The sequence below is a fragment of the Lagopus leucura genome, unplaced genomic scaffold (assembly GCF_019238085.1).
Source record: "Lagopus leucura isolate 7727_CA_CO unplaced genomic scaffold, USGS_WTPT01 Super-Scaffold_1, whole genome shotgun sequence".
Classification (NCBI taxonomy): Eukaryota; Metazoa; Chordata; class Aves; order Galliformes; family Phasianidae; genus Lagopus; species Lagopus leucura.
In genome coordinates this window covers 13,730,742-13,756,639 of record NW_024962250.1, presented here as the reverse complement: position 1 = coordinate 13,756,639, position 25,898 = coordinate 13,730,742, and the positions used below count along the sequence as shown (strand labels likewise).

The 25,898-nt window shown below is 35.5% G+C and overlaps 1 long non-coding RNA gene across 2 annotated transcripts in view; it reads left to right on the top strand.

Moving 5' to 3' along the window:
• Window positions 1-8,680, top strand: part of LOC122176668 — a 15,461-nt gene extending 6,781 nt beyond the window's left edge. For both annotated transcript variants that reach the window (XR_006177806.1, XR_006177804.1), the window contains exon 4: window positions 8,494-8,680. This is a non-coding gene — a long non-coding RNA (uncharacterized LOC122176668). The remainder of the gene's footprint in view (window positions 1-8,493) is intronic.
• The last annotated feature ends 17,218 nt before the right edge of the window (window positions 8,681-25,898 follow it).

The following is a 25,898-nucleotide window of genomic DNA, read 5'->3' as shown; positions in this document are numbered from 1 at the left end:
AGAAAAGAAAAGAAAAGAAAAGAAAAGAAAAGAAAAGAAAAGAAAAGAAAAGAAAAGAAAAGAAAAGAAAAGAAAAGAAAAGAAAAGAAAAGAAAAGAAAAGAAAAGAAAAGAAAAGAAAAGAAAAGAAAAGAAAAGAAAAGAAAAGAAAAGAAAAGAAAAGAAAAGAAAAGAAAAGAAAAGAAAAGAAAAGAAAAAGACAATTCCTTAGCCATAGGCTGAACTTTGTGAGTTTTGCATGTATGTATATGTGATCTAGGAAAAATCATGTTCTCATGAAGGGATCGTAAAATCTGCTCCTCAATTTGCTGGAATTAAAAGACACTTTATGATGAATTACATTGGGAACAGAATCAGGCAGATGAATACAGTATTGTACATTTTGAGTGAACAAAATTGTAACAGTCCATTTTGGCTACATTTAAAATGAATACAGGTCAATTGTCAGATACCTGGATCTAAAATCCTGCAAGTTTTTCCTCAGCTGCTAAAACCTTTTCCTCCACCTCCTGGTTTTATGTCTCCTTACCTTTCTAGGTTTAAAGCACCGTGAATTACTGTCTGTTACAAAGAACTGCTCAGAATAACAATATTGCTGAATGACAATATTATCAAATAATAGTATTGTCAAACATTACTGTTGCTTTCTGGATTAGAAACATTGTCAGTTGCTGGCTTCAGTTTTAATCAGAGAGAATAGCTGTAGCAATACTGAAAATAAGGTAAATGCAAATATATACCCAAATAAATATTCACTAGTTTATCAGTCTTATGATTCAAAAATATTTTGGCACTAGTTCAGCAAACACATTTAAACCCGCTCTTCTTACAGGCAGAGAGAGGCATAGTCATATGCTGAAAATTGAACTGGTTTAAAGAAAATCCTTACTTGCTTTGAACAACTCAAGGAGCAACATTAAGGGGTTCCTACAGAGCCCCAGAGCAAGCACGTTTTTAGGTTAAGGATCTTCTACTTTAATTATAACTGTATTTGTAAACATTCAACTTAGAAAACAATGCATAGTTGTCTATGTATGCTCAGCACCTTCAGTGCTAAGATTTCTGGCAGTCAGGCTACAAGAAGGCTAGGAAAAGTCTCCAAAACTTCTAGTAGCTCCAACTGGAATTTGTGTGTTTGGTTTTCAAATTGTCAGTTTACAGCTTTTGTTTTGTCCTTTCAATGATTTGTTAAAAAATAATAATAATTAATTGTATCTTTCTTTGATACTTCAGAGTGTTTCTAAAATCCAAAGGTATGAATCTGAACAGTGAGGTCTTACAACAACCTGGAAATAACCCGTTAATGAAATGTAAAGATTCTGGCAGTGTCTGAACATGGTTGCCTGGATGTGTTTTCTGTTTTCCTATCTACCTGTTCTATTTTATCTTCTTGGGAATTTTGAAGGGGCGGTTGTTAATGTTTGTTCAGGGTGACTAACAGGTTTTAAAAAGGGATTTGTGCTATTTCCTTGTCAAATGCAAGCATGTTTCAAGATCTGAGCTTAAGCTTAGTAGTATCAATCTTAAAAAAGTCAGAAAACAAAGAGGAAGAGGGAAAAACATTGTCAATAAATTGCATGACTAGTAAGTCAGAGTAACTGAACTAGTGTATTCTAATGCAGATTGCCTTACGTCACATTTAAGAGCATGCCAAACATTATTATTCTCAGTGCTAATTGCATCAGTTACAGGATATTATTTAAAAGTGTGGACAAAATTTTAATACTGTTTCCACAGTGCAGGGAAATGACAATATTGAAAGAAAAATGTGCATAAATGAAAGTCAGATTCTACCAATATTCAAGTCATGGTTTTACAAGGTGTAAACTAGCTGTATATGGGCAGCAAGCCCATTTTAAGATCTTTTATCTCTGTTGTTGTGGCAATGGAAAGACAGTTCATCCTCTACTGAGGATTCATTTTGACCCACCAAAGAGAAGCACTGGTATGCCACCGTGGCTTAACATTATACTGGAAGTCAAGCACACGTAGATGTGCTAAACCATTTCATTTTCATGCAGATTTTCTAAACTGTGCTGCGCTGATAATTGTGGTAATGATGCTGAAATTAACAGATGCAATTTGATTATATTTTATATGCTTAAAAAAGAAGTTGCTCCATAGGTGCTGTGTAAATCACAGAACATGTTTGAGTATAATGCATGAAACTGAGAAAGATAGGGTTTTTTTTTTTATTACTATTATTTTTTCATGTTTTACTCTGCGTGCCTGCATTTACATATATGTAGTTCAAGTTAACATGCAGCCACATTTTCAAGCATTGCATGCATGTATCCCTCAACACTGCTTATACCATTTACCTGATCCTCCTGTTCCCTGCAATTTAATTTCAGTGTTTTTGAAACCGTCAGGGATATCTGGAAATTCAGGAAGTTATCCAGCTATCCAGCAAACTTATCTCAGCCATATGGCTTCTATATTTCAATTTTCTCCCTATTTATGTACAGAATACATGATGGTGCTTTCTGTTTGTTTTTAAAAATGTTTTGGTTTTAATTTCATTTTATCCGTTTTGAAAATAATGTCTTTTTCATTTTTTTAAATTTCTTTTTATTTCATGTTTATTTTTGACTCTCACAAAAAAAAAAATATATTTAGCAAAACAAGTATTCAAAAAGAAATTTTTAACAAGAAAATTACTTTGATGTGACTATATTCTGAAAAACAACAAAATCTCCCACTGTAAAAAACCCTTGTGCTATCTTTTGACTGATTAAATACCATGCTTAAGTTTAATCCATTTGATGTTTTGATACTTCAGATATTGCATAAGGGGACATTTTTATTTGATGCTTTTAAATTTTTTAAAATGATTATCAGCTGTTTTTTTATTACACTTGTTAAATGAGATGATAATTCCTCAAAGTTTTAATGTTAATTGTACTAATGGACATCTCAGTCCACAGATAATTTTGTATTCCAAACTCTTTAGATTCAATTTAAGTTCTTAATATCCTGGCACAGCTGCTTCCTCACCCTGGTGGCATCTCTATTCTGTGACAGAATTCCAAGCACTCAGCAATGCTGTTCCATCTCAACCTCATCAAAGTCTATCAGCTGTTTGGTTCTCTGGGTTTGCTGCTGAAAATCTTGATCCAAGGAGTACATAGTACTAAGTACTAAATACTAAATAAAACAGAAGTGGAATTCAGTTTCTTCCTCTCCCAAGAAAGTGTTTTGATAGTTGGCCATGTTCATGTTTGTAGTCCCTGTAGCTTAGAGGTTCTTTAATTATGGAAGAGGGGAGAGAGAGAGCATTCTTCCCTTTTAAATATCCTATAGCATGCCATTTAAGACATTTTTCCACTGAGATGTGGGAGTTAAGGTTTGAATTTCCATAAACAGTGGAAGGAATTGAACTGAGGCATCTCACATCCTAGGAGAGCGCTGTAACATCTAAGCCATTTAAATACCTTATGCATTGCAAATGGTATTGCCTTCCTTGCCCTTTGAAAGGTAAGTCTCAAGAACCTATCCAGAACCTAAAGGAAAAGAACTGCTTTCTTTCAACAACAACTACTGATGTACTTCATGTGTTGTAAGTCAAGATAGAATCTCTCACTAGGAATTATTTACCTACATTAAACTGCTCCCAGCTCAGAATGCAGCCTGTTGTAAATCTGAGTGATTTAAAATTACTTATATATATAAATAATTATACATATATATATATTTATAAACTGTGACCAAGCACCTTAACTTGCATGCTATTGCTTATAATATCTAGTTAATGCTATTTTTTTGTGGATCCGAGCTGTGAGACACTCAAGGTCACAAAAAAAAAAAAGCTGTGGAAAAGCAAAATATGGAATTTAGATGTCAAAAGTCTTAACCAAAAATCAACCTCCCTCTATCACATTTCATCAGAATCCAACAGATTAGTCATAAGCATGCTATTGACCTATGCTCCCACCTTTCCTTGATTACTGCACTTCCTTGCATTGCAGTTGTATTATTATTGTTTGAAAGTATCACCCTCTTTAAATGCATAATTGCAGTGATTGTGCAATCGTTATCTCTATTAATTACTATAGCAACTGGAATAAAAACATTCTTCAGCTTTTCCCATATAAAAAGGTCTTCACTTCAATTTTATGCATGTGCTGAGTGAATGTGTATGACACAATAAAAATTGCATCCTTTGAAGGCTGCTCAAGTTAGTGAGGGTGGAAAGCTAAATTTCCCTGAAGTACTTGTTTTTTAAAAAAAGGGAAGAGAACCTTCTGATCTGCTCAGTAGGACTCAAATTAAGTAAGTGTACTATTTCTCCAGCTTCCTTCACATACTCTTGGCAAAGCATTTCACCAGCTAGGAAGTGGAGCAAACCAAGTAGGCAGCAAAATAAGTCCCAGTATGATCCAGATGCTCAAGCTGTATATTCTAACATTAGAGCTTGAGTCTTTCCTCTCCCTAGGCTTTAATGAGGCCTTGCTTACACTGATATTTTCATAATTAAAACTCCCAAACTTTGTCTAAATATAACAACTGACATCATTAGCATAAATAATCAAAATCATGAACAAAGCTTCATCTTTCTTCTTCCTTTCTTTAAATGTAGCATCTGGAAAGGACAAGTAGTTCTTGTTTGTCTTTTTAATTAACAGAATTCCTAACACAGAGAAAAACGTGAAAACTTAACTGAAGGGATCTATGTTGTTCTGTTAACATCAAAACAAAAGTAGCATGATTTCTACCACAAAAAATTTCAAGAATCTGATGATATTTGCACCCTAGCTACAGTCTGACATACGCAACTGTTTCAGTATTTTACAGGGCCTGTAGGAATTACATTATCTTCGAGATGTGTCAAACCTTGTTACAATTTGCCAACAGGTTGAAAAGATACTACTTGAACTCTTGTGCATGTACGCATACACAAACACTGTGATTGCACAAGTTTCATTTCCTTAGGAAACCAGGCTGAAAACAGAAGGCAAAAATAGGGAACTCAAACCTGTATTCCAGTACAATGTACCACATACATTCTAGTTAGTGAATAGATTGAGTTCTTCATTTCTCCTGTACAGGCAAAAAGCAGTACAATCCACTGCCTGTTGGATTTAAATGCAGTTAATGTGGATTCCATTGTTTGCCATTAGTTGTGTAATTCTAGTTAAATTCTCTCCCATTTCTCCTTTTGCCTGCTTAAACAAAGTTTGGTCAGGCAGGAGCAAGTGCTTTCTCCATGTCTTTGGAGTGCTTAGCATGTTACTGCTCACAAAAGAATCTGCAGATGACTAGAAACACATAGGCTGCATTTCTCTAATTAATAATCATACAAATAGCCAGAACAGAAACAATATCTGAGGTTTTCAGTAACAAAAAGTACATCAAGTACATCAAAGAAGAGAGGTGTAGGCAGGTAACTTTTTGAAATCAGCATACAGATCAAAGGAAATTTATTATTGATTTTGCTGACAATTCTAAACTTGGATGTTTTTTTTCCCCTGGATCATTTAAAGCAGATAAATAAATAATTAAGCTAAAGGAAGCAAATAAATAGATAAATATGGAAGGTGAATCCAGAGTAGTTTTTTCTACTCTGAAGAATAGAATTGGGTAGAATAGGATAGGATTCTTAAGAAGGCATTTCTTTGGCTTCTTAGAAAAGCACAGAAATCATGAGTTAGTAATGGTTCTGCTTATCATTTCTCCAGTTTCTGAATTGAGAATCAATGCTACACCAAGAAACTCTGGCTAGTTTTGATGTTACTAATGATGCAAGGTGCTGATAACTGTAGCAGAGGTCTTGAAGTGAGCTAAAAAGAGTTACAAGTGCCTGGCCTGCTCTGCACCTTACTGTAAACAGCCTGAGGGATGGGTTCTGTGATAAGAGAGTAAGCCTACACCACGCCTTAGATTCAGTTACATGAGAGAGGGTGACACATTTTCAACCACACTGATCTCTTTGATGCTGTTTACCTTTACTTTCCTTTCGGTTCAAACTAAAATACTGCATTTGTGCCTCAGGTTTAGCAGCTCTAAAATAAGGGTCCTAAATTGTTTAAAAATCATCCTTAAGTCTGAGACAGTTTCATTTTCTATGAAAATTATGCTCCAAATTAATGCAACAACGGTACCCCAAATTGTGCAAATTTAAAGAAACAGTCAATGAAACCTGATCTTAGTTCATACTGGAGGTCTACCATTCTCAGTTTGTAATAAATCAGTAACAAGATTTATACTGGGAAAGCCACCTCTTTCCTCCAATACTTTTAGATCTCCTTATGAGAAGGCAGAGTCACTAGATGCCCTCCTTTGCTTCACTCTTTGTTACTAAGACTGTCCCTTGAGAACCCCAGGCCCTGGACATAAGAGTTTGGGATAAGGAATTCTTCCCCTTGGTCAAATAGGATTTGATCAGAGATAATTGAGGCAAATTCAGTGCATATAGATCCACAGAGCTCATTGGGAAGCACCTATGAGTGCTGAGAGAGCTGGCAGAAATGATTGCCAAGCAGTTCTCTATCATCTTTGAAAGGTTGTGGGAATGGGAGAGATGCCTGAGAACTGGAGTAGAGTAACTCCAGTCTTCAAAAAGAGCAAGAAGGAGAAACTGGGAAGCCACAAGCCAGTCAGCCTCACCTCTGTCCCTTGGAAGACAATGGAGCAGCTTATTCTGGATATAATCTTCAAGCAAGTCGATGAATAAAAGTTTATCAGGAATGGGGAACATGGTTTCAGCAAGGAAAAATTGTGCTTTGCCAGTCTGGTAACCTTCCATGATGTCACAACTGGCTGGGTACATGAGGGGACAGCAGTGGATTTTGGCTATCTTGACTTCAGCAATCCTTTTGACACTGTCTCCCATAACAACCTTGTGGGTAAACTTACGAGGTGTGGAATTGGTGAGTGGACAATGAGGTGAACTGAGAACTTGGACAAAGCTCAGAGATTTATGATCAGCAGCACAGTCTAGTTGGTGGCCTGTACTATATTCCCCAGGCATTGATATTTAGTCTAGTCTCATTCAACATCCTCAGGAAGTGAGCAGTGGAAGTTCCATCTGAACATGAGAAAAACTTTTTTACAGAGGATGACAGAGTACTGCAACAAGCTGCCCAGAGAGGTGGTGGAGTCTCCTTCTGTGGAGATAATAAAAATCCACCTGGATACTTTCCTGTGTAACTTGCTGTAGGGAACCTGCTTTAGCAGGGGGGTTGAACTAAATGATCTCCAGAGGTCCCTTCCAAACCCTACAGTTGTAGATCTGTAATTCTGTGGTTCTTCTTGTGTACAATGTGTTTACAAAGGCCTGTTTTGCTTTCATACAAATTCTAGGAATTTCCAATACTCAGAAACATCTGATTAATTTTTCTAGTTAGTAATTAACCAGAATTTGTTTTTGATTCACAAAAGGAATTTTAAGAAAAACTTTTACAAGAAGACATGCCTAGAACACTGAGCATCAATTAGCAGCTGAATACTTAGGAGAAAAAAAAATCCTTGAGATGGCATTAATTCATCCTCTGCAAATTGGCGTGAAACAAAAGTGTTGACTACATTTATGCTGAAGCATACAGGCTGGAATAGCATAGAAAAACAAACACGTTGTATATGCCATGAATTTGAAAACGGTCATTGAGGAATTCATCAACGGTCTTTCAACCTCAAATCTTGTTTGTATATAAAACATTCAATACTTCAAGCATGTTGTTAAGTGAAAAAAAAAAGGAAGTTTTCACTTTTTGCTTAAGCAAACATCTCTAATCTCTATAATGTGTTCTGTAGACTTCATAATAGTTTGTTTTACAGTCAGATTGCAGCTTAGGAAAAAAATCCCAAGTAGTTGGAATTTATCCTGCTAATGTATGCAACGGTACTGTCACGAAATCTTATCAGGTCCTTTATGTGGAAAGAACTTTGGGATATAATTCTGATCCCACTTGTTTGTTTGTTGTTGTTTTTTAAGTGCTTCGTGATGAACTATGAAGCAGCACATTGTGCAGATTGTGTGCAGAAACTACAGAATTTTTTTTACTGGAATGGTTAATATGTCTTTATATTAAAAATCTGAACTGAGGAACTGAGAAACTGATATCAAGAAAGGTGTTTAAATATATTGCATGGATATTTTCCATAACTTAAATATGTCATTTGTACCTACACAGTTTTATGTGGAATAGGGAACGTTTTTTAAGGTTCTGGGCAGGATAAAGTAGATATGTTTTCAGAATAAAGCCTCACATCAGGGAAAAATGAGCTTGTTGCACAAAAAAAAACTCCGGTTGATAAATATGAGAAATAACAAAATAGAAAATATCGCTTACTCTGACTTAAAAGACACCAAGTTTTACCTTTCTTATTAGAACATTTAAGAACAAAATTAATTTACCTAGTTCTGCACATTTATAAAACCTAGCTTGTAGTGCTGATTCTGCAGTTCGTTAAACATTCATTATTAAACTTACTGCATCTGTTAAAATGGCTTGTGCACATGTAATTAGAATTTCAATAGCATCCTGGTTTTTAGGGTTGTATTGGAACTGTTGAGTTATGGTCTGAACCACTGATTGATCACCTGAAGCAAGGACTGAGTCACCTATGGGAGCACAGGTGAAGGCTATTCACATTTTTGACCTGCGGGGATGGAGCCTGGCTGCACCTCTCCTAGACTGCATTTAAGTGCTGACTGCCATGGGGGAAGGATCACTTTCTGGAGATCCCTCCTTTTGGAGATTTCTGCTGTGAGCTGAGGATGTGGGTGAGTGTTTTGGTTTTGATTGTTGTGAAAAGCTGTCCTAACCACACCACTTTTCTAATTGTACATTTGTTAATTGTATGAGGGTGTGTGATCACCCTGGTGTATGAACTATTTGCTAGAAGTAGTCTTTGAGTGCTTAAGGAATAAATCTGCAAGTTTTGTTTTTTTTTTTTTTTTTTAATTTAATAAATGCTTCTGCTATTAGTTACTTATGCAAAAAAAAAAAAAAAAAAAAAAAAACCAAGCTATTTAAGCCTTCAAATATATTTTGAGTTATGTTCTATAAAGTCCTTCATTGATAAATTTGACTTATTTTTTTTCCTTTTTGCCATATGTGTGTCATACAAAAAACTTTTCTTGTGTGATTTTTCCATGACTCTTTTTCCCTTGCTGGCACACTCTGTTAGCCTTGTTGCTTGTCTGTAACTGGTTTTTATCTTCATTTCTAGCTTCTGTTAGCTTTTTTTTGAGGATCAGTGCAAAAGTAGTACTCTTTATGCGCACATGGATTTTGATATATACTTCATATCTTCACCTTAGAACTATACAGTTTTTCTTTTATGTATGTCACTAAGTATTTGTCCCTGCATTAACTACTTTCTTTCCTCTGAAAGTCGAAAGCAAGTGGTGCAGTCAGATCTAAACTGTGTTTTTACACTGCTGTTTAATTTTATACTGTGTCCTGGAACAAAAAAAAAGTGTTTAAGGAAGACTAAAACTGCAAAATAATCCCTAAGTTTATATAAGCCCTCACGACAGTCTCTAGGTAAGCATGCATTATTAGACAGTCTTTACCTAAATAAGAGCATGTTATTTCTGAAAGACTCTTGCCAAAAAAACCCATGCATTCTGTACCTGATAATCAATGCTCTTAATCAGTAAGGGAACTGTAATGTGAGGGAGGAAGGTAGCTGGGAGAAAGATTACAAGTAGCACTGAAAGAGCTTTGTTACTAGCAATATCTGGTGGAACTCTTCAGGAGGTATGTCTTCAAACAAACTCTGTTCAGTAACTTCATTAAAAAGACTAGTCTGGAGATAAAAATACATGGTGATCGAATTTGCCAATAGCAAAACATGCATCTATTTTTAATAGAGAAGAAGACTGTAAGATTCAGGAAGAACTGGATGACTGTAAGGACTGGAATAAGGGATATAAAGGAAAAATTGAATAGTGTATAGTGTAAATACCATCCAGCGCTAATTCAGAGAGTTTCTGTTGTTAGCATGCTGACTGTAAACAGCTGTGGAGGAGACAGCTGCAGTGGGTGGTTGATCACAGTGCTTGTAAGTCCCAGGTACAGCCCCAGAGGAGACAGGTGTACTAGATGAGGTTGATTATCATAGTGCTGGAAATGAGTTGTAGTTTTTGATTTGCAGGAGACTTCTTCTCTATGATATTTCTTTCAATCTGAAAATATTACCATGAGAACAGGTATCATCTGCCCCTGTGCAAATTCAGACTGAACACTAGAAGTTTTCTGGTAGAGTGGCCTATGAATTCTGGAGATGGTGAGACTACGGCTTCTCATATTCTGGGCAAGCAATCCAATAAGCTTAAATCAAACTTTGAGCTTTTGGGGAAAAGATTATGTGGTTGATTGGAATTGCAGAGAAATAGATTTAGTGATATACATCATAATTTAAGTCTGAATATTTTATGGTTGGATGAAGAGTAAGCCTTTTCAGTATCGTATTGTTCTATGCATTATATACAGCTTACTGCAGTCTATATTGAGTATAGAACAATTAGCTTCCTTTTTACAACTTCTGTTTCTGTTACTTAATTCATTTTAGCAAAGATTGAATGAAAGATTGTTTATGCTGTATATATGCAGTACTAAAGTATTGAGAGTAAAACTCAGACAGTTAAATTAGGTTCTGCTGGGTAACTACAAGCTATTCTTTACAATATTTAAAATTTTGTATTTGAATAATACTTGCCAACTCAGCTGAGAGAAATCAGCTCTGTTGCAATTCAGGTCACAGGTGCCTTTTCGTGTGTGCTCTGAGTGACACTTAGATTGAGGAACTGTAAGGAAGAAGCAGTTTAAACTAAAATTCTCCGTTATGTTGTCCAGCGTTCTGCTGTAGCAGACCCTGTTTGTTTTCACTTGAGGTGTTCCTTGTGAGTAGAGGTGTTTATCCAGCAGTATTTTGGCTCAAGCTGACTGTTAAAACATTGAAAGAAAATGAAATGATGCTGATATATAAATTATGCAAAATATGTGACTATACAACATGGTTGAATTAATACCATTCTTTAAGCGCTCTGCCTGGCACTGTTTTTATCCCAAGTCTGAGTTTAGATAACAACTTCCACAGACTCCAACTCCAATACACAGGATTTCAGTGGTAATATCAAGCTAAGGCATCTTTGTCATGTCTATGCCTGGCCTTTGGTTACTCCGGCACTGCAGCTCACATCTGCCTGGTATGTCTACAGCTGGTTGGGGGACCGTGCTGTGTGCTAAGTCAGTCAACAGATCTGATCTTTTTGCGCATGCTTGCTTTCTTTCTAATGCAAGTCAGCTCAATCATCTAGTTCACGTAATGACTCACAAACTGTTGCTCTGGTTTCACCTAGAAGTGGCACATGCCCTACCACCTGTGCAGGAACAAGCAACCTGAAAAGCACCTTGAGATGCTGTGTCACAGAACAGAGGGGTACATCTGCTTTGGACATGAGATGTGTGAACTTTGCTTGGAAATAAGTGTTCAACTGTGAATAGGTGTTTGGTGAATAGGCTGTAGTCATAATGAAATTATCAATGTAAGCAAATCCACACTCTCATCTTGGTGAATATGACAAGAGAGGATGGCTTTGATATCTAGTGGTACTGTTAATAGTTTGATACTATTGTTTCATCTTCTCCATCTAGAGAAAATAATAATTTATTGAATTTTCTCCTAATTTTACTACCAGGAATGGTTTCATTAAGTTAGCTGAAATATGCAGAAATCTGGTAGCAAGTAGTGGCTTGGAAAAATTCTGCTCTAATAGTTGATGCTTGCTAGTTTTATGAAGGAAAGAGTTGAAAACTATAAAGATATACAAATAAAGTTCGTAATATTGTTTTTGAACTGTGGTCTTACTCTGTTCTTTTATGCTCTGCTTTTGACAGTCTGTATGAGCACTTAAAAAAATAAAAGTGCTATGATACACAATAAAAGTGAGTTTCTGGGAAACCTATGCCTGTCAGGTAGTGATTTTATGAAACCCAAGAAAAAAAAAAAAGCATTAATCTTATCACCAACTACCAGTTTCATCTTTATTTCAAAGCTTCTACTTAATCAGAATTCCTGAACAGTCAGACCCGAACTTTTCTCACACTAAGGTGTTTCAGGTTGCACAGGTGCATTTGAGAAGTGTTTTCCCTCAGATGTTTGTTGAAGCCTTGGATTAAATCTATAATTTGTATGTTAATGAATTTTGTGTTGAGATATATTATCATGCTTACCTGCCACATGGTTTCACAAAGGGAGGTCATTCTGCCTTTCTTACTGTTCCTTTCAAAGAAATGTTTAAAAATCTAGTGATTTTAGCAGATGAGCTAATTATAATGCAATGTTATCTTCCTTTTTGCATACAGTTCTCATAGATATCACATAAGATGTAACTACCACAAAGCTTTACTCAGTCTTGAGCAGTGAGTGATCAGTCAAAGAATTGCCCTTCAAGTTATTTTAATTATGGAAATGGGAAATGATGAGGATAAAACAGTGCTTCAAATTTGTCTATTCATATATTGCTCTTCAGCTTCCTTGATAACTCAGCTATGGTCTCATACTGAGTATGAGAAACTCACATGTGACAGTGATTTCAAATGAGTTAGCTAACCTAACTCAACTCAACTGTAAATACTATAAGCTATTAACATTGCAGCAGCTAAGAGTCTTTATCTCAGTTGTGAGTTTATGATTTAGAAAGCACTTATTTCTGGTTTGAAGATGAAATAAAAATTGAAAATGTAGATGTTGAATCATAAAATCTACAAGTACTTTTAAAAATATTGGAGCATCTTAAGTCCAATTCTCAGTCTAGGATTTGTGTATAGGAATGCCAGCTGTGCTTGAAGTAGTCAGGGATGAAAGCTTTTAATGGAATGAGAAATCTTTTTCTCTCATTCTAGCTAAAACTGCAGTTTCCTGTGAAGTGAAAGTTACATTTCTTTAGCAGATAGATGACATACAAACAGAAAGGTAGAGTCTAACATCTAATGAATAAGACTAGAAATTTTGTAAAGAAATTCTACAAAGGAAAAATCTAGTGAAGTCATTGAACTAATTATCAGACAGAGAGAAAGTAGTAGAGGTCCATGCTGCATACATCACTAAGGAATATGAAAACACATTTCTTACTGAAACAGTTCCCAGTTCCCTACATAGCCTGGGTATCTGTTGGCTTTAAAAGGTGAAGAAAGAAAAAATAAAAAGTTCTGTAAAGAAATATCAAAGGCCACTGGAGAAAGATCTTTTAAAAACAGGGACAGTAGCACATGGAAAACTGGTCAGGGGCTACCAAAAATGAAAGAGTAATAACCAGCTGTTTATTACATTAAACCATCAGACTACATATCTTAAAAGCAATAGCAATTAAAAATTTGAGGCCTATCTGTGAGGTGTTTTTACTCAAGTTAAAAGCTGCAATTATAAAGTTTACCAAAGGTTTGTACTGTTTTAAAGGTTAGTTCTCTGAATTCAGTTAGTGTTTTCAATGAGGGGAAAAAAAAAAATCAATTTGGAAAAAAAAAAAATAATGAAAAGATATATCTACTATATTGGCACACTAACATGCCCAAGAGTAGTTACATGAATTAGGTGAATAACTAAGCCTAAATAACTGAAGCTCAGTAGAAGCTCTTACCCTTTATACTTGATACAATGCATGTAGAGTCAAGAAACACCAGAAAAAACTTTCCAAGCTCACAGGCAAACTCACAGGAGAACAGTCTGTGGGGCAGAACTGAAGTTGCACTGTATTGTCAAAGAATGATCAATCTTTAACTTTTTTTTTTAAAAAAAAAAAAAAAAGGCAGGTGAGCTTTCTTCTTGGTGAAGAGTTTGTAGAACAGGAGCTCTTGTACTGGAAATTTCTTGGATGTGACTGGAAATGAGTGCATTTCTTAGAGAAGTCTTGCCTACTCTGGCACCACTGGGTGACATTGTGCATGTGTAATGTTAAAAAGTATTAGAATGTATTGAGATTTTTTGAAGTTTGTCATCTTCTGCTCTTCCAGGCCTCAGACTGTAAAATTATTTGGAAGAACTCGCTTCCAGCTTAGACACTTGTATAGCAGTTACAGCTCCTGAGCACACTAGAGAACATGATTTCTTTATTGCTACCTCTTGAAGGAAGTGTTTATGCCTTTGTATATAATTAGCTCCACTGTGAAGAAGTTCTGAGAAAGAAAAGGCTTGGTTATCTTGTTAGACTTGTGGTTCAGCAGGGTGGAGAGTAGTGAAGTAGAACAGAGTGTTTTGCACTTAGTCATAAGCAGTACTAGAGGCAACTAAAATCATTAGTATCTTCTGGCTGAGTGTGGGATTCTATTGCAGTAGAAAAGGAGAGATTCAAAGCCTGATAGTAGCTTTGGAGAAATACTACTGGGTGGAAATTCCATCTCAACCTGAACCCTGTTCCTAGGGTCTCATTTTCCCATTAGGCAACATGATCAGAAAAAATAATGTTCTGTGCAGAGAAACAATGCCTATACATCAAAACTTATAGCAGTGTGATAACACCAGGCCTCATAGTGATTTGAAGACCTTGGAGCACTTTGCCAGTCTTGGCTGGACTGTCCTACCTACATCCATCGTAAGTCCAGATTCGATGCCTTCTGTCTTCTATCTATTCAGACTGTTGAGAGATGGACTGTGTGGGCAACATTTTCCTAGTAAAGATGGTTGCCATAATAGCAGCTGTGAAACAATGGGTCACCTCCACTGGTATGGATTTCTGAGTGTGGCATGCAGGCTCTTGTTCATCGCTGGAATAAAGGCATACCTAATGGTGGTAACTAAGTTGAAAAGTAGTGTTTTGTAGAGAGTTTTCCATATCAAATAGTGGCATTGTGCTCATTGTATGTGTTGTAGTTTCCAAGGAAATAAACAGGAGGCATTACTGTTGGAAAAATCTACGTAAAACTATGTCCCATCTCAAAAATACATAAAACTACATCTCCTCACTACCATAGGTATACATGTAGTGATGGTGATACAAAAATATGTTGGTTTTTTAAAATTCTGTAAGGCTAAACCAATTTAATAAAGAATAATTGGAGCTGTACTGGAAATGGCTAACTTTGTGTAAATCAGCATACAGGCCATCAAAATGTTTTAAGTGCTCTGACTTCTTGTGCTCGGGGTAGGGGATTTTCCTCTTTGTAGCTGTGCAGTAAAGGTTTTATTTAGCAGAATTATATTCTCATTCTCAGTTTTAAGCCTCTAGTTTGGAAGACAAAATTGATGCTCTACAACCAATGACTGAGGAAGGCACTTCTAAGGGGTTATTCAGACTATCTGTGCCAGAAGTTAAATTGATGCTCAATTTTAGGTGGCCTGGATTGCACTATGGAAAATCATGGAAGATTGTACTTCTGTCATTAATGCACACTGCTTAGAAAGCCTGTTCATCTGTATACTTAATGTAAATGCATGTGCATTGAATTGTAATACTAAAATTTCTTTCTAATGCACTGAAAAAAATGTAGGTATGTACTTTACAGGCATAAAACAATAAAAACCACTCTGTCGTTATTACTGTGCTGTATTTATTTGCAGTTAAACTTGGTCTGTGCATTCTCTTATCTCTCTCCTCAATATTTATGCTTATATGTTGGCTGAGAACATAAATACATTTATCCTTTTAAAATTTGCCATATAGCCAATGAATCAGTCCTTTATATAAAAACTCCCATCCACCACTTTTGCTATACAATATTTAAATCTTCAAATATTCATTAGAAAAAAATTTAATCTTGCTTAATTTAAACTAACATGCTTCCCAAAGTGCCAGTCACTCTGGATATTTCAGCTTCCTGTATACTTGATTTGCAAATCTAGATCTCTGTGGGTGCCCATTAGCAATGACATCAACTATTCTTTGCACTGACTCCTGCTGTGCATCAGGTCTGAGTTATTTTGAGCATTTAGATTCAAAGAGCTCAGAAAAACTCATAGCTCCTTTCTGTAATTATTAAATACTCTTCCAGTTAGCTATACTAAATCTGTTTAATCTACCAGCCCAGATCTTAGCTGTAGAAGCTGAGCTGTAGCATTGTAACTGTGTTAATGGTTAGGTTGCCCTTGAGATCTTTATCAGCACCTGAAGCCCCATAGTCCCTTTTCAGTGTGCACCTTCTCTTTCTGCCCTGGCTCTGTTTTGAAGCTGTCTTGTTCTTCACTGTAGAGTTGTATTTTGAGGGGCAGCACATAAAGTGTCTAAGGATAGGAACTCAGGGACAGCAAGCTGTGAGCTGCATCCCCACAGCATCTAATGCTCAGGCCTTCACAAACAGAAAAGCTGCAGAGACACAAAGAGAAGATGAAGGCAGCTAGAAAAGCAAAACAACTGACTTCTTGCTCTGACATGAAGAAAAATTCCTGAGGATGGTAAGATTCAGAGACCTGTAATGAGGATATCTACATCTGTGTTTAAGGGCATCCTATCACATTTTGGGAATAAAATTCTCATCAGCGTCAGACCTAGCAGCTCTGAATGCTTCATTGCCTAAGATAACAAAGCAAGTTTCTGAGACTGTATTTTTTTTTTTAGCTTTCAAAGTCTGAGTTATTTGCTTCAATTAATCTTCACCTCTTTAATTATGGAAAAAAAGAAAAAATGGTGTATTTGATGTCCAAATTAAACCTTCGTCTTGACTTTGAAAATGAACAAATAGTGAGTCAACCCAAACAATAAGTAAACAATAAATAAATTCTGCTAAATATCATAAGTTACCTGTTGCTCGCTTCATATTGCTTTTCGTTGTCAGTCACATAAAAGAATTGTCCTGGAACCACGTGTGTGAATCTTGGTAACTAACCTGAAGAGAGTGGGAAGGATTTTAACTTTTCAGAAATCACCAGGTGGAAAGTGACTTGGTAAAGATGACAGTTGACTGAAGAAGAAAAAAAAAAAAAAGCAGCTGCCTACTCTTTACCCAAATGCATGCTCTCTGGAGCAATTGAAACTGAAAATTTTAACACTAAAGTATGGAGCTTTCTCTGCTTCGTGCTGTATCATCCCATCCAGCAGTACGAACAACATACAAGAACCAGAATATGATCTTCACAGAACATGCAAGAGATATGCAAGCAGTTCTGCATCAGATGCACGTTAATGGTGTAACTGGTGTAAGTGGGAGGACCTCTTAAAGCATAGCTTTTGTGCTGCAATTAGCTTAGAGTTTTTCAAGCAGGAAATCAACTTCAGGGCTGGTGGTTTTCCTACAGCTAACTTAACTAGTGTAGCAATTGTTTGATCTTTGCAGGTTTTTAAATATATGGTTTTGAATATAGTCAATGGAAAGAGTTTAGAATCTCTGTAGCTACCTCAAAATATCTCATAAAACTAGAAGTAAATGAATATAAAAATTACTGAAATAAGAACATATTCACATTGCAGTAATTTTCTTCTACATTTGCTTATTTAAATAACCTGTGTATTTCTGACAGACTGAAAATGGAAGAAATAATATGCTTACACAATAATATGCAAATAATTTTTTTCCTCTAAAACGCAAAGGAGGGAAATTATGCTCATTTGGGGGATTACAGGATGTTGGCTATTTGAAGACGTATCTGACTAGTAAAGAGAAAATTATCTAATTTGAAAAGAGGATGATCTGTCCAGCAGCTGGGACATGAACTGATGGAACCCATTCTTCCATTCCTGGCACTGGAAAAATTTTCTCTGACATCAACTCATAGTCTGATTCTATTTGACATTTCTCATTTTCACTTTAACTTCTGCCTGAAATAGTTACAAATACTAGTCTTAAAAGTGCAACATTTCTTTATTTTGTCTTATCCTTTTTATTTTTGAAGGAGGAATGGATTATAAACATTTACTTGAAAAAAAAAATACAGTGCTCACAAGGTAGTATAGAAATTTAAGAATAAATTAAAATTGGATGGAGCGTGGGAAGCTGGAATGACATGTAGTGTTTTTACCTTGACAGCCTTTCACTGGAGGTGGAACAGCGAAAGATCTTGACACGTCTTGACATCTCCAGGTAGAAGACAGGTAATTTATTTCAGACGCAGTAAGAATCAAAAATTAATGTAGTCGCAAGACCAGGAAAAAAAAAAAAACCAACAGGTGAACTCAACATTTCCTAATTGAGTGCTGATCTTTTGTATTTTTTAGGAGTAGAAGTAATTAAAATTGCAATACATTATAATGCAACATATATAAATGTTATTTCTATATAAACAATTATAACTGGCTTACCTAGCAGAGTAAAGCTAGTGGGGAAAAAAAAAAATCCATTAAGGCAAATTGGAAATGTTATGTGACAAACAGTACAAAATTCTTGAAGTCACAAAACAGTGAGAAAATTTAAAGAAACAGACATATGTTCTTATTTGCTTCTTTTGTTAGGTGTTCTAAGCAGCTTTTTTTCCTTCTTCTTCTGAGTTGCTGCCTTAAGTTCTCATTCTTAATTTCTTCAACCTCATTATTTTTTTAAATTTTTCTTAAAAAAATTGGATGAACAGAGACTTAATGCCACCAGATAAACAGTTCTACTACCTAGAATTTTAAGTTTTTCTGTGTTAGTAAGGTTGATGAGTGCATTAATATTGAATGTGGTCAGTTTTCAATTTATCTAAGACGATGAGAAATGAGATGACAGTTAAAATATATGTTGTACAATACTTAAGCTATAAACTAGAATAGCACACAACAAGATATAAAGATGAAGTGATAAACCCTTGAACATTTAATGGTGAAGTGCAGATATTTCCAAAAGCCTTGTGTGCCTTGAACTCCAAAAGTTTGTGTGATGTGGAGTGCCACTGACATATCTACCAGCCAAGTAAACTGCATAGCCATGGTAGCATGGCATTGCTCTCAAGCAATAAGCCCTGTCCCCCTGAATTGTGACCAAGCCAGACATTACCAGTGCTGTAGTCTGTAGAGACCCAGTTCTAATACTCCTGCACAGCAAGGTGGTATGAGCTTTTCTGCACCCATGGCAAGCTCAGTCTATAAAATGAGTTAAGATTCACCCACAAATAACAGAAAGGTATCTATATGCATAAGAGGTTTCAGTGCTGTGGCTTTGCAGGCAACAAGGCTACTTCTAATTTCATTCACATATAACATTTATGACAGAGAGATATCAATGCCATTTATTTGATAACAAGAGTAATACTTGTGGCCTCACTTCTGCTACGTATGATTACAGCGTGCACACTATATGTGTGCAGTGTGCACACTGCAATGTGTAACAGAGCTTCTGTTTAAACAACTTTAAAAAAAAAAACTTCAAAAAAACACTTTTCTTTTTTTGTTTAAAAACTTCTTGTTTTCAGAGAAAAAAAATGTTTTTTTTCTGTGAAAGTTCGTCAATAGGCTATTCAGATCCAAAAACTGATGATATTTATTCTGCAGTCTTTTTAACAGTTACCACTGTCAAAATTGAAGTCTGCCTATATTTTTCTCAATCATATTTACTGACATGTCCTGATTCGTGAAAAAACACTTGTGCAGGTGGAATTGTTTGTGTAAGACTTTTTAAAGTATGCTTCTTACACAGATACGCTCTTCAAATTGAGCTGGACTCAACAGCCATTATAAGTCACTGTATATATTACAGAAGTAATAGGATGAGGCTCTATGGGACAAATGTGTGTCTTAGTCACACAGTAACACCGTTTCTACTTAGTTTGAATTACTGATGGGTTATAAAAAGGAGGTTGCATAGGTCAGTGGGAGGTTAGTGGGATTGAATTTCAAGAGACCTGGATTTTATTCTTAGCTCAGCTATTGACTGTCCTAGACAAGCTATCTATTGATCTGTGTCTCCTTTACCTAGGAATACAAGTTGCCTTGTTTATTTGGATTCCAGGCTTTTCCTAATAGGTTCTGTCTCTTATTGGATTTATGCAGCATCTGGTGTGAATAGGCTAAAATGTTAGTTAAGTTGAGCAGACACATCTGTTTTAAAGGAAAGAGGAGAAATAAAGAAGATAATAATAAGAATGATGATTTTTGTTCACAAACAATGGTCTTTTCTACTTGAAGAAAATAAAAATGTGGATTTGTATAAAGAATTCAGATTGAAGAAATGCCAGATATTAAAAGAATGGAATACAACTGGAGGGAATATGTTAAATAAACCAACAAAACATTTACTAACTGTCCTCTAAACATTCAGTAGAGTGAGAGCATTTAACAGATGAAGGTTTAAGTGGAGCCCAGAATCACACAACAAGAGAAGGATAGGGCCCAGTTTTGCCATCCCAAGAACTGGGATAACAACTCAACAACAAACAAGCAAGTAAACAGGTGCATATTGGATGACTGGGGAAAACTGAGGAAGGAAAGCCTATGTGTGCTCTTCAAAATAAGCGTGCACAAAATCACACAACACCAATCTGTTATTCCTGGGGTCAAAAGGTGCCCTTGGATTCCAGAAATGCATTATGGAGCCTTCCAGCAATGTGTCCATCACCATGCACTGTGCAAGTCTCAACAAGAGTCTCACTATCAAGGCTATTATTTAATGATTTTATCTTTTCAAACACTCCCACTGCTGGTACATTAAAATAGCTTATTTCTGCCACGCTGTATGCAGAAACACCTTGTTCCAGAGAAGAAACAGGGAATGGAGTTTAAAAAAAGGGAATCTGTGGCTTCTGTTCTCTGCTGTATTACAATACAGAAAAATTTTCTTTTCAATGTGCAGGTGAAAGTTAGTTACAGTTATTTCTGTCCAGCCTGAACACTGCCCCTACCTCCAGCAACACAAGCATTAAGCCTGCATTGAGAGGCTGCTTCCTAACAGGAAACTGCAAAACGATCTACTGACCGTTGCATCTAACGATGGGCTCCATTTGTAAATTATTTACATTCTAAGTCTGTTGTGAAAGTAGCCTGAGACAACTGATCTGTAACAAAGAAAATTGCTTCCATTCCATTAAAATCCTTCAGCATCTTTCAGACTGACTTGAAAAACTGAAGGACACTAATGTATTGGCACGGCTTTAAGCTTAAAAAGCCTTTTATGCAAGAAATTAAGTCTTCATCGAGAAAATAACTGTTGAAACCTTAGTATCATTCAATGACAGCCACACTTGAAATTTTATAGCATAATGATCCTTGTTGCATAATTTGGATTGACTTTTGTTCTCATTTTAATTTTCCATACACAGCTTGCTTTGCTTTTTTCTCCTTGCCACACTGATTGAAAAGAAGAGAGCAAAAATTAGGAAAGTAAAACAAGATTTGGATCTGGAGTTACACTTCTAATTTCAGAAGGCTTTCACTTCAAACATGCTGTGAACAGATACACATATCTGACTAGGCTTGGGTGCCTAACATAAGATTTGAGCAGCTGCATTCCAGCTGAGGTCCCACCTCAGGCATAAGACTGAAAAAATCCCTTCAAAGCCCCACTCAGCTTCCACCCAGGACTAGAAGTATATAGACTTCCTGCTCTTTGGATTTTACATCCTTAAAGTAAGGACGTGAATCTGCCTAGAAAATGTGCCAGAAAAAAAAAAAAAAAAAAGGCTTTTTTTTTCTTTTCCTTCTACTTAATTTCATATTATAGGTTGGCCTAAAATCTAAACCTTTGCCAAAACTGTCTCTCAATAGTTTTCTGATAGGTTTTCCTTATTGGACCAGGCAGATGATAAAGATGATATGAGGGTTTAAGCTTCTTGTTCTACTATCAGTGTAACCAGAGGAGAGTTAATACCCTTCTTTCATACAATTTCATAATGCTGTTGTCAGCATTATCCAAGGAATGGAATTTTCATTTTTTGTGTTCCAAGAGTCAAACACATATAGTTCTCCCGTTAGAAAAAACCTTTCCAACCACCAGAATTAGTCTACAGGGAAGGAGTGGGGGAAGTAAAAAAATAAAATAATAAAACAAAAAAGAGACTTTCTACTCCTCAACATACTGGGAAAAAAAAAATGATTCAGTGAGTCAGAAAAAAAAAATTATGTGCAGCAGCATGACTCATTCATCAAGTTAGTATTAGGATATTCTGGCTGCCATCTCTGAAGAAAAATAGATACTTAATTTTGTACTGAACTCTACACTGGATTAAAAAAAAAAAAAAAAGCAGCATTTAAAAGATAACTATATATTTTTTTATTCCTTTTAACCCACATATTTTCTTTACCTCCCTTCTGGTCACCATTCTAGCAGATAAATAATAACCTCTCTTATGCAGCAGAATGGATAATTAGAGTATGTCAAGTGGATCTGAATTCTCCCAAAGAAGAAAAATTACTAATACATACTTAAAGGTTTCACTGTAAGTGCTTTACACCAAAGGATAAAAACAATGAATGAAAGAAAGCTGTGCTGTTATCTGGAAAAAGTGAGTAGGGCATCTGCCTCTGAAAGAGTGGTCAGAGTTCTCTTTTTATAATATTTATACTTCTTATGAAATGCAAATGAACAAAAACTTCTGCATTCCAGTCTGTACCAAGCACCTAAGTGCTATATACAACTGGCAGTCCTGAGTTTTAGGAGCTTTATCTTCCAGTATTTGCTAAACCATCTGATTCAAGAAAAAGGTTTAGAGATATATAAAGCTATAACGATACACCACTAGCTGTAGGTACTTATAACTGAAAGAGATTGGAATTCGCTCTAAGCAAGTTGATTAAATGTATTGTTCAGAATATATAAAAATAAACAGCATGTATGAGAAACTCAGAGTAAAAAAGGAAATCATATCTTTATTTTTACTTTGCTAATTAAAAATGTCCGATGTTCCTTTTGAACTTACCACTTAAAATGATGCAGGTGTAAATTCAGATGGGTGTATCATTTTGATGAGAATCGGAAGCATTCTTAAAACTAATTAACATTGTGTGAAATAGTATTCTATAAAAGTAAAGTAACATGAGCAATCTTAATTTCCTTTCTAGATCTAGAATTATAGTTGTGTGAAACTTCTATTTCTTCCAAATCAAGTTTTTTTAACTCTTAAACTCTACAAACATAGTAAAACTGAATGAATGAGTTTTCTCAGTAGTGCGTTCTTATCACGATTACTTCACTGAATCGAAACCACATCTCTTCAGAGGTGCCTTTGGTTCATTTTTCAAGCTAAATAAGAAGTGCACTCATACCTTTCCAGCTGAAGTGGGAACCAAGAGATACTTCTCTTGAACAATGGTATGCATATAATAGAGGTAAGACACTTGAAAATCTAATGCACAAGCAGAAAAAATATACAACACATCATTCTTTTCTAAGAATGGATGTGAAATAATTTGTCCACAAAGCAAATAGTGACAATATTGTTCAGCAGCTCCATTTGTAACCTGACACAACCAAGTGTCTGTGTCTCTTACAACCCCAGTTCCTGTCACACAATTGTATTCTGAAAGAGTGGTTATCCAAATAAACTGAATCATGACACAGAGAGATTTTAAAATCCCAAAGTTTGTATTTTGGATATAAATTTTCCAGCCCTTCAATGATTTAATTATTTATAATTTTTACATGAAAATACCTTGCCAGAAGCATTCCAAAATGCTTTAAGCACAGTCTTTGCTTAGAAAAAGGAAATAAAATATCATATTACCGGAGTATTCTCTCAAGATCTGGGATTTATTTAATATTGAGAGGAATGAGTCTGAGGAAAAAAATCAAGCTCTCCTTTCACTACCTGGAAGTTTGTAAAGGGGATATGCTAAAAAAAAAAAGAATTTTTTTTTTTTCCTTATCTCATATCTGCAGTCTATGCATTGTACTGCCTTCCCATTTCAAAACTTTTTTTTTTGGGTATTTCTGTTGTTTTAAATGTGACTTCACAGTTTAGGAAGCTAACCAAGTAGCTCTTTTATCTTTTTAGTTAAAATGCCATATTTGCAACTCAGAGATGCATACTACTAGTTTATTATTATTATTATTTATTTATTATTTCCATTTTTGGCAGTACCAGTTGGTCTGCCTTCCTTCCATGTTGCTTAAGCTGTCTCACTGTCTATGATGTCACTAAAACAGAAATCTGTAACTATTTTATGGTTTGTTTTGTTTGTATCCATCTATACTTTAACTCATGAATGAAGTTAATTGATGATAAGCGGCAGGTGTGAAGGCTCATGACCTTGCTTAGAAAGCATGTTGAACACCTCATTTGTTTTAAAGGTACAGGATATATCTCAATGTACAGATCAAAGTTTTGGTTTTATTGGAGAATTTTCTGCACTGAAGAAGAGCGTAAAACATTGCCCTTGTTAGGGTTATCTTAACACCATTATTTACATTTTGTATTGTAGAGTTGAAGAGAGTGAGTGAAGATAGCACATGTAATCTTTAAATCATTCCATTACTGACAAATTGCCAGTTTCAGATAATTCAACCATTCAAACACAAGAACTGAAAGTGAGAGAAAATCAGAAGAGAAAAACCAGGCTTCTTACTAATGCTGTTAAAAATGAAATGAAATGTATTGTAAGTGCAAAATGTCATGCACAGTGTCAAGAGAAAAATCTTAGCTTCTGCCATGATGCACTTCAGCCATCAAGCACTTACAGCAGAAAGTGTCTATAGTGAATTGAGTGGTGTGACATCATCAGTAACTAAACTGACTTGATTTAGAAGCACCCCGTATATTTTAAAGGCTGATTTCCAAGACAGTATGTGGCTTCAAAGAAGTCCTCTCTCCCCTTATGTGGTAAAAGGGAGATAGCAAATTTATCAGCCTGATCAACAAATATTATTGCTTTCATTATTTTCAATTTTTTATTTTCTAACTGAGTTCCATTTGACACTGTGAACTTGAATTCTACTCACCTAGACAGACTTGTTGCAATTAGCAGATTTGAGTTCATTAGAAGTACATCTCTAGCCCCAAAGAAAATATGTAAAACATTACCTTGGTGCAATTAAGCTTGAAACTATATTCACTAAATCAAGATCTTAGCATTTTATATATTCAAATCTACCTATAAAATCACTGGACTTTTCTGAAGTTTCACCTCTCTATGCCAGACATGCAGGTGTCTTTTGTCTCATATAATGATTTCTCTGCTCCTTCAAACATGTGGTCTTGCAGAGTAAACGGGGAAAAGTTATTCTGAATACTATGTTTTGTATAACACTGTTCTCTGCTATCTCAAAATTTCGTTTGAAAAACCTACAGTACTAATGACTGTAAATAATAAATTCAATTACTACCAATCAAGAAATCAAGATTTGGAATTTCTCAGACAAAATACAGGTGGTTCTTAATGTGGAATATTCAAGCTTTAATGAAATAGCTTTGATTATCTATTCTCAGGAACAGGAACACAGTAAGAGGAGCAAGCTCAAATACAGAGTTAACAATTTATGCAACTAAGGTTTTAAGATTGTCATATCTCTTCAAAATCATTTAGGGACAAGATGGTAATCTAAGAGCAAATTCACAGCCTTAGTGGAAGGTGTGTTAAACAGAATTACTCTATCTTGAACTTGCTGTTTAGAGGAAATTCATGTTGTCAGTCTAGAAGACATCCTTTCTGCTTTTCTTGCTTTAGATACATTGTTCTTCCTTACTATTTTTTTGAATTAGTTTTCGTCAAGATTCCCCTGCAGAGGCACGGGATATAGTTAGCCTTAAATTCTAAAGGTATTCTGACATGAAATAATGTTTTCCTTCTGACATAATTCTGAATATTTGCACAAGGCAGTTCTACCAATACTTTCTGTCCTGGGGAAAAGTTTTTACTGATGACAAGACAGAGTAGTGGTGGGAGTGAAAGAGGGAAACAAAACATAACTAACATAAATGCAGCCTGAACAATCTGCAGAGATGATGATTGTGAACTGGGTGCATAATTTCTCATTGAGAGATAAAGCCAGGAATAGACTAGAATGAGGAAGGATACTCAGAATAAACCACACTAAAAGACACTGAGGACATCAATATGTAAATATCCCTCATGCAGTTATATTTCAGTTTCTCTTGGTCTAGCTTATCTTTCTGTCCCAA